The sequence below is a fragment of the Oryctolagus cuniculus genome, unplaced genomic scaffold (assembly GCF_964237555.1).
Source record: "Oryctolagus cuniculus unplaced genomic scaffold, mOryCun1.1 SCAFFOLD_38, whole genome shotgun sequence".
NCBI lineage: Eukaryota > Metazoa > Chordata > Mammalia > Lagomorpha > Leporidae > Oryctolagus > Oryctolagus cuniculus.
Genome location: NW_027208391.1, coordinates 743,510 through 753,026, shown reverse-complemented (window position 1 = coordinate 753,026; position 9,517 = coordinate 743,510). Strand labels below are relative to the sequence as shown.

Here is a 9,517-nt window from a genome sequence, read left to right as displayed (position 1 = left end):
ACTAGTCTTGTTTCTGTGATCCCTTGGGCTCTTAGTCCTATCATTATGATCAATTGTGAACTGAAGTTGATCACTGGGACTAGTGAGATGGCATTGGTACATGCCACCTTGATGGGATTGAATTGGAATAACCTGGTATGTTTCTAACTCTACCGTTTGGGGCAATTCAGCTTGAGCATGTCCTGAATTGCACATCTCTTCCCTCTCTTATTCCCACTCTTATATTTAACAGCAATCACTTTTCAGTTAATTTTCAACACTTAAGAATAACTGTGTATTGCCCTTCGGCTCCGAGCTGACCCTCCGGAGGGCAGTGTCATCTGGGCGGCGCTGCCAAGACCTCCACCCAGGACGGCTCCCCCTCCCCGGGCCTCTCCCCTCTTGACCGCGAGACCCCTCATCTCGTAGACCGCTGGAATCTGATATCGTGGGGGTGAGGTGAGAGCAGGCCCGGGGAGGGAGGTTACCACTGAGGAGCTGCAGCCGCTATCAAGATGATAGAAGTACTGACAACAACTGACTCTCAGAAACTGCTACACCAGCTGAACACTTTGTTGGAACAGGAGTCTAGATGTCAGCCAAAGGTCTGCGGCTTTAGACTAATTGAGTCTGCACACGATAATGGCCTCAGAATGACTGCACGGCTGAGGGACTTCGAAGTGAAAGATCTTCTTAGTCTCACTCAATTTTTTGGCTTTGACACGGAGACATTTTCTCTAGCTGTGAATTTACTGGACAGATTTCTGTCTAAAATGAAGGTACAGCCCAAGAACCTTGGATCTGTTGGTCTGAGCTGTTTTTATTTGGCTGTAAAATCAATAGAAGAGGAAAGGAATGTGCCACTGGCAACTGACTTGATCCGGATAAGTCAGTATATGTTCACGGTTTCAGACTTGATGAGAATGGAAAAGATTGTATTGGAGAAGGTGTGTTGGAAAGTCAAAGCTACTACTGCCTTTCAGTTTCTGCAACTCTATTATTCACTCATTCAAGAGAACTTGCCATTTGAAAGGAGAAATAACCTTAATTTTGAAAGACTGGAAGCTCAACTTAAGGCATGTCACTGCAGGATCATATTTTCTAAAGCAAAGCCTTCTGTGTTGGCTTTCTCTATCATTGCCTTGGAGATCCAAGCACAGCAGTGTGTGGAGTTAACAGAAGGAATAGAATGTCTTCAGAAACATTCCAAGATAAATGGCAGAGATTTGACCTTCTGGCAAGAGCTTGTATCAAAGTGTTTAACTGAGTATTCATCAAACAAGTGTTCAAAACCAAATGTTCAGAAGTTGAAATGGATTGTGTCTGGGCGTACTGCTCGGCAATTGAAGCATAGTTACTACAGAATAGCTCACCTTCCAACAATTCCTGAAATGGTTCCTTAATTCATGAATTTGGATCATTGTTATTCTCCATAAAGGAAATTATCAGTGCTATAATTTTCTTTTACAATGGAAGAATTAAAATATCATTTCTTTTCAAAGTAAACAAAATGGAGTTGCAATAGCAAAGGGGAAGTTTCTACACTGATTTGTTCAGCTAATATTTGAAGACATTTAGTATATACAGAACCCTAAGGGTAAGGAATTATCTAACCTCTGATATGTATGTTAGGCATTTCATTAATCAGCATAAAAAAAGTATGTCCTCAACAACCCAAGTTTTAAAAGTAGCATTAAAATCATATTTTCTTATTGAACATCATCTTGCTCTCTGAAGACCTAAGCTCTGGCTCATTTAAAGATACACTAGCTGAGTAGGACAATAGGACCAAACTTTTGGATATTTGGACTAATTTGAGAATGTTAGCTTATAAGCAAAATCAGTATGAAGTTTGATAGTGTATTTAAAGAAAAAGAAGATACAGCCAATCAGTCTTGATGTTGGGTGTCTGGAAACTGCAAGGGCGTCTCAACACTGTAGTTACTATAATATTTGGAATTCTGGGAAAGTAGTTACATGCATAAAAGATAAACTTGGGGTCACTGGATATATATTCTTGCCATTTAAATTTCTTAACTAGTAATAATGATTTACCTTTTTCCATTCAAAATTAAATTAACATTTAACATATCTATGATTATGAAATTTAACCTGAACAGTTAGTTCACTTTTAATAGTAATATTTCACAGATGTCTGATAAGTTGGGTTTTTTTTGTTGTTGTTGATTTAAGGAGGATTATTACAGCAACAACAATGAAAACTCTGAACCCTACAGCCCTGAGCTATGGATTCCATGATGTTTTCATGAGTTTAGATTTCAAGCCTTAAAACTTTACAACTAGATGAATATGATGTTCTCATGCTTGGGGAAACTGCCTAATTAGTATTATGCTATAGTGGAATTATGTTTAGATATAAATTCATCTATGAAGCAGTCAAATCAAAGTTAAAAGCATAAATATGAAGCACTAATCACAAGCTTTGGAAAGTAAACTGTGAATCTTCATTTCTTAACATTGATTTAACTTTCTATATTTGATTGATATACTTAGGTAGTATTGAAAATGCTAACCTACATAATTTAAATGTTTTAAATTATGAGGTTTTCATCAAAATAACATTTCACAGATGCACTTTTAAGATACAACAAAGGTTAGTGTTTTAGGCAGTTTAAATGGTTTTCTGTTGCCCAAAATGCGAATAATGTAATCCTGAGAAGGGGAAAGGGGACACAAATTTGAAGGCATTTTGTAGAAAACAAACAAAAAAAAACTTAGTAAGTTTGGCAAGTTCATAATCTTTAATATTTTCTCAAGAAAACAGATGATGTTTGTATGTGTGATAAGATCTTTTATATAGAATCTACTGCCCCAGTCTAGTCCAATCAAGAAAATTGTTTTCTATTTTATTAGTTGCTCAAATTATCACTCTGAGGACTTACTTTACTCCACTAAAGTAAGTTCAGACTAGATTTAACACTCCAGAAGTCTTTACTGAGTATTGTTTTCAGAAAATTGTCATTGCTTCTAATTTAGATTAGAATAATATTCTAAAGAATATGCTTTCACTAATGACCTTACTGCATCTTAAGAAAAGTCAGTCGACACCTTCATAAGTAGATCACTGAGGCAGTGTTCAAGAAACAGTCTTCAGTCAGTCGGTGAATGTAAGGAGGTGTACAGTGTGACGGTGTCATGGATGATTAATGGAGCAGTGCATAGCCTGCGTTCATTCAGAGTGGCTGTGATCATTTCTGACATGATGTTGTGGACAAATACGCAATAAAAAATAAAAACCAAAAAAAAAAGAATAACTGTGTATTGATTACAGTATTCAACCAAAAGTATTAAGTAGAACAAACAAAAAATTACTAAGAAGGATAACGTATTAAGTTGTTCATCAACAGTCAGGGTAAGCGCTGATCAAGTCACCGTTTCTCATAGTGTTCATTTCACTTTAAAAGGTTTCCTTTTTGGTGCTCAGTTAGTTGTCACCGATCAGGGAGAACATATGATATTTGTCCCTTTGGGACTGGCTTATTTCACTCTGCATAATGTTTTTGAAATTCCTAACAGGGATCACTATTCAGTTGAAATTCAAACACCTAAGAATAATTGTGTGTTAATTACAGAGTTCAACCAATTGTACTAGAACAGAAAAATACTAACATGGATAAAGTATTACATTGTACATCAAAAGACAGGACAACAGCTGATCAAGTCACTGTTTCTCATCGTGTCCATTTTACTTCAACAGGTTTCCCCTTTGGTGTTCAGTTAGTTGTCACCAATCAGGGAGACCATATAATATTTGTCCCTTTGGGCCTGGCTTAGTTCACTCAGCATAATGTTTTCCAGACTCCTCCATCTTGTTGCAAATGACCGGGTTTCGTTGTTTTTGACTGCTGGATAGTATTCTATAGAGTATATGTCCCATAATTTCTTTATCCATTCTACTTTTGATGGGCATTTGGGTTGGTTCCAGGTCTTAGCTATTGTGAATTGATTGAGCTGCAATAAACATTAATGTGCAGACAGCTTGTTTGTTTGCCAATCTCATTTCCTTTGGGTAAATTCCAAGGAGTGGGATGGCTGGGTTGAACAGTAGGGTTATCTTCAGGTTTCTGAGGAATCTCCAGACTGACTTCCATAGTGGCTTCACCAGTTTGCATTGCCACCAACAGTGGGTTAGTGTCCCTTTTTACTCACATCCTCTCCAGAATCTTCTGTTGGTAGATTTCTGAATGTGAACCATGCTAACCGGGGTAAGATGAAACCTCATTGTGGTTTTGATTTGCATTTCCCTGATTGCTAGTGATCTTGAACATTTTTTCATGTGCCTGTTGGCCATTTGGATTTCTCTTTGAAAAATGTCTATTGAGGTCCTGGGCCCATCTCTTAAGTGGGTTGTTTGTTTTGATGTTGTGGCGTTTCTTGATCTCATTGTTGATTCTGGTTATCAACCCTTTATGTGTTGCATAGTTTGCAAATATGTTTCCCATTCTGTCAGTTGCCTGTTCACTCTCCTGACTATTTCTTTTGCAATACAAAAACTTCTCAATTTGATGCAATCCCAAATGTTAATTTTGGCTTTGACTACCTGTGCTTCTGGGGTATTTTCCAAGAAGTCTTTGCCAGTACCTATATCTTGCAGGGTTTCTCCAATGCTTTCTAATAATTTGATGGTGTCAGGTCATAGATTTAAGTCTTTAATCCATGTTGAGTGGATTTTTGTGTAAGGTGAAAGGTAGGCGTCTTGCTTCATGCTTCTACCTGTGGAAATCCAATTTTCACAGCACCATTTATTGAATAGACTGTCCTTACTCCAGGGATTGGTTTTGGATCCTTGATCAAATATAAGTTGGCTGTGGATGTGGATTGATTTCTGGTGTTTCTATTCTGTTCCATTGGTCTATCCATCTGTTTCTGTATCAGTACCATGCTCTTTTGATAACAACTGCCCTGTGGTATGTCCTGACATCTGGTATTGTGATGCCTCCAGTTTGTTTTTGTTGTACAAGATTGCTTTAGCTATTCGAGGTCTCCTGTGTCTCCATATGCATTTCAGCATCATTTTTTCCAGATCTGAGAAGAATGTCTTTGGTATCTTGATTGGTATTTCATTGAATGTATAAATTGCTTTTGGGAGAATGGACATTTTGATGATGTTGATTCTTCTAATCCATGAGCATGGAAGATTTTTCCATTTTTTGGTATCCTCTTCTATTTCTTTCTTTAAGGTTTTGTAATTTTCATCGTAGAGATCCTTAACATCCTTGGTTAAGTTTATTCCAAGGTATTTGATTGTTTTTGTAGGTATTGTGAATGGGATTGATCTTAGAAGTTCTTTCTCAGCCATGGCATTGCCTGTGTATATATAGACTGTTGATTTTTGTGCATTGATTTTATATCCTGCTACTCTGCCAAAGTCTTATATGAGTTCCAATAGTCTCTTGGTAGAGTTCTTTGGGTCCCCTAAATAAAGAATCATATCATCTGCAAAGAGGGATAGTTTGAGTTCTCCCTTCCCAATTTGTATCCCTTTAATTTCTTTTTCTTGCCTAATAGCTCTGGCTAGAACCTCCAGAACTATATTGAATAGCAGTGGTGAGAGTGGACATCCCTGTCTGGTACCAGATCTCAGTGAAAATGCTTCCAACTTTTCCCCATTCAATAGGATGTTGGCCGTGGGTTTTTCATAAATTGCTTTGATTGTATTGAGCAATGTTCCTTCCATACCCAGTTTGTTTAGAGTTTTCATCATGAAAGGGTGTTGTATTTTATCATATGCCTTCTTGGCATCTATTGAAATAATCACATTGTTTTTCTTCTGTAGTCTGTTAATGTGGTGTATCACATTGATTGTCTTGCGCACATTGAACCATCCCTGCATGCCAGGGATAAATCCCACATGGTATGGGTGGATGATCTTTGTGATGTGTTGTTGCATTCTATTGACCAGAATTTTATTGAGGATTTTTGCATCTATGTTCATCAGGGATATTGGTTTGTAATTCTCTTTCAATGCTGCATCTTTTCCCAGCTTAGGAATTAAGGTGATGTTGGCTTCATAGAAAGAATTTGGGAGGACTCCCTCTTTTTTGATTGTTCTGAATAGTTTGAGAAGAATTAGAGTCAGTTCTTCTTTAAATGTCTGGTAGAATTCAGCAGTGAATCCATCTGGTCCTAGGCTTTTCCTTGTTGGGAGGGCCTGTATTACTGTTTCAATTTCTGTCTCAGTTATGGGTCTGTTTAGGTTTTTGATGTCTTCCTGGTTCAATTTAGGTAGGTTGCATGAGTCCAGGAATCAATCCATTTCTGATAGGTTTCCCTGTTGCTGGCATACAGGTAGTTGTAGTAATTTCTGATGATTCTTTTTATTTCTGTGGTGTCTGTTGTTACATTTCCTTTTTCATCTCTGATTTCATTGATTTGGGTCTTTTCTCTTCTTTTTTTTAGTTAGTTGGGGCAATCGGGTGTCAATTTTGTTTATTTTTTCAAAAAACCAGCTCTTCGTTTGGCTGATTTTTTGTAATTTTTTTGGATTCAATACTGTTAATTTCTTCTCTGAATTTAATTATTTCTCTTCTCCTACTAGATTTGGGTCTGGTTTGCTGCAGATTTTCTAGATCCATGAGATGCATTGAATGCTCATCTATTTGGTGCCTTTCCAATTTCTTGATGTAGGCACCTATTGATATAAACTTTCCTCTTAACCCTGCTTTTGCTGCATCCCATAAGTTTTGGTATGTTGTGCTGTTATCCTCATTTACTTCCAGAAAATTTTTGATTTCTCTTTTAATTTCTTCTATGACCCATTGTTCATTCAGGAGCATGTTGTTCAATCTCCCTGTGTTTGCATACGCTCTAGGGATTCCTGAGTTGCTAATTTCCAAACTTCATTCTGCTGTGGTCTGAGAAGCTGCATGGTATGATTCTAATTCTTTTAAATTTGCTGAGACTTGCTTTATGGCCTAGTATGTGGTCAGTCCTAGAGAAGGTTCCATGTACTGCTGAGGATAATGTAAATGCTTTCTGTGTAGGATGAAAAGTTCTGTAGATATCTGTTAGATCCATTTGGGCTGTAGTGTCATTTAAACCTACTGTCTCCTTGTTGATCTTCTGTCCTGTTGATCTGTCTATTTCTGAGAGTGGAGTATTGAAGTCCCCCAGTACTATTGTAATGGGGTCTAAATCTCCCTTTAAGTCCCTTAAGAAATCTTTTAAATAAACCTGTGCCCAGTAATTAGGTGCATATATGTTGATAATCATTGTATCTTCCTGTTGAATTGATGCCTTGATCATTATATAGTGCCCCTCTTTGTCTCTCTTAACAGTTTTTGTGGTAAAGTTTACGTTCTCTGATATTAAGATGGCTACATCCACTCTTTTTTCATTTCTGTTGGCACGGTATATCTTTTTCCAGCCTTTCACTTTCAGTCTGTATGCATCTTTGCTGGAAAGATGTGTTTCTTGTAAGCAGCAAATAGATGGGTTTTGTTCCTTTACCCAGTCAGCCAATCGGTGTCTTTTAACTGGACACTTCAGGCCATTAACGTTCAATGTGACTATTGCTAAGTAGTAACTTTGCCCTGCCATTTGCCAAAGATATTTTCTAATATATGTTTTGAACTTCCTGTGATCTTTTGCTGTGAGGTTTCCTTCCTTTACCTTCTTTCATATTGATGACCGTGTTTGTGTGTTTCTGTGTGTAACGCATCTTTAAGCATCTTTTGCAGGGCTGGACGAGTGGCAACAAATTCTTTCAATTTCTGTTTGCTATGAAAGGTCTTTATTTCACCTTCATTCACAAATGATAGCTTAGCAGGATATAATATTCTGGGCTGGCAGTTTTTCTCTCTTAGTACCTGGGCTATATCTCGCCATTCCCTCCTAGCTTGTAGGGTTTCTGATGAGAAGTCAGCTGTGAGTCTGATTGGAGATCCTCGGAGAGTAATCTGACATTTCTCTCTTGCACATTTGAGGATCTTTTCTTTATGTTTCACTGTGGTGAGTTCTATTAGCTTCCTGTACTAGGATGTCTCTGTCCTTCTCCAAACCTGGGAAATTTTCTGCTAGTATCTCACTGAAAAGGCCTTCTAATCCTTTCTCCCTCTCCATGTCTTTAGGAACTCCTAGAACTCGAATTTTTGGTTTTTTAATAGTATCTTGAATATTCCCAACAATATTTTTTAGATTTCTAATTTCCTCTTCTTTTCTTTGGTCTGACTGTATATTTTCCTGTGCTCTGTCTTCTAAGTCCAATATTCTCTCTTCGCTTCACCCATTCGGTTTTTAAGGCTCTCTAATGTGTTTGTCATTTGATCAATTGAATTCTTCATTTCATTATGATTTCTCATCACTTTTGCAGTTTCATGTTCTACTAGTTGTTTCATTTCATTTTGATTCCTCCTTAATATTTCATTTTTGCGCGAGAGATTTTCTATCTTGTCCATTAAGGATTTCTGTAGTTCAAGAATTTGTTTTTGAGAACTTCTTAATGTTATTATCAATTTTTTGAGATTCGCTTCTTGCATTTCTTCTATCTCATCATCTTCATAATCTTGAATTGGGGTGTCTATTTCATTTGGGGGTGTCATAGTGTCTTCCTTGTTCTTGTTACCTCAGTTTCTGCGTTTGTTGTTTGGCATATTGGAGATGTTTGGTTTCTTCTCGTTATCCTGTGACTCTAGATTAAATGGACTGTCTGCTTTTGATGGATCCTTAGAGGCTGTGATGGGTGTGGCCAGAGAGTTCTGTTTGGTTCTTTGGGGATAAGGGTGTGCCAAAGGTGACTCACCCAGATTGTTCTCTCACTTGCTCACTCTCTCTCATTCTCTCTCTCTTTTTTTTCTGACTCAGTTGGGAAGTAATTCCACACAGCTGAGTGGAATTGGGGGTAGTTGATATATGAAATCTGGCACCTGTGGGTATTTGTCTGGTTACCCCTGGGACCACACAAAGAGTTTATGCAGCCCTCAGTGTGGTCTCAAATTTTTCAATAGTCTCTCCCCAGTTTGCCCAAGTTACCGAGTTTGTGTACTTGGTGAGTTCTCTTGCCCACCTCAGATTTTCAGTCTCAGTTTGTTAGCTCCTCACTTTCACTAACTAGGTCTTAACCTCCTGTTATTTCTCCCCACCAGAGTCAGGTTTTTCTGCTTGGCTAATGGCCAGCGCCTCTTTCCATATGTAAAATGGTGCCAGCTCTTTGTCTTGCTCGGCTTTGTAAGGTGAGTGGAGAGAGAAGTTAATGTCTGTGCCGGTTCCCCTTATTTGCTTGTTTTTTCTCTCCTCCAGTCTGCCTGGTGAGCTTTCCCCAGTGGGGCTTTCATTCCCTGTAGGCTTTTCCTGCCTTTCCCCGAAATGTCTTGGGTTACTGAGGTTTTTATCTCACCTCCCCTTCCAGCGCTAGTGTGCAGACTCTGCAGTGTGGCTTCTGCAGCAGCGCGGCTTCTTGGTTTCGGTTTCAGCTTCTGCTTCTGTGGCGGCGCAGCTCCCGTGGCTCAGCTTCCATGTGGTGGGCGACCTTGCTCTCCTCGTAGGTCCTCCGTGTCACCTCCACTAGATCCAGGAGAGT

The 9,517-nt window shown here is 38.4% G+C and overlaps 1 pseudogene; it reads left to right on the top strand.

Annotated features, from left to right (window-relative positions):
* Positions 1–357: 357 nt before the first annotated feature.
* LOC100344123 (cyclin-G1 pseudogene) lies at positions 358–1,528 on the top strand (annotated as a pseudogene).
* The last annotated feature ends 7,989 nt before the right edge of the window (positions 1,529–9,517 follow it).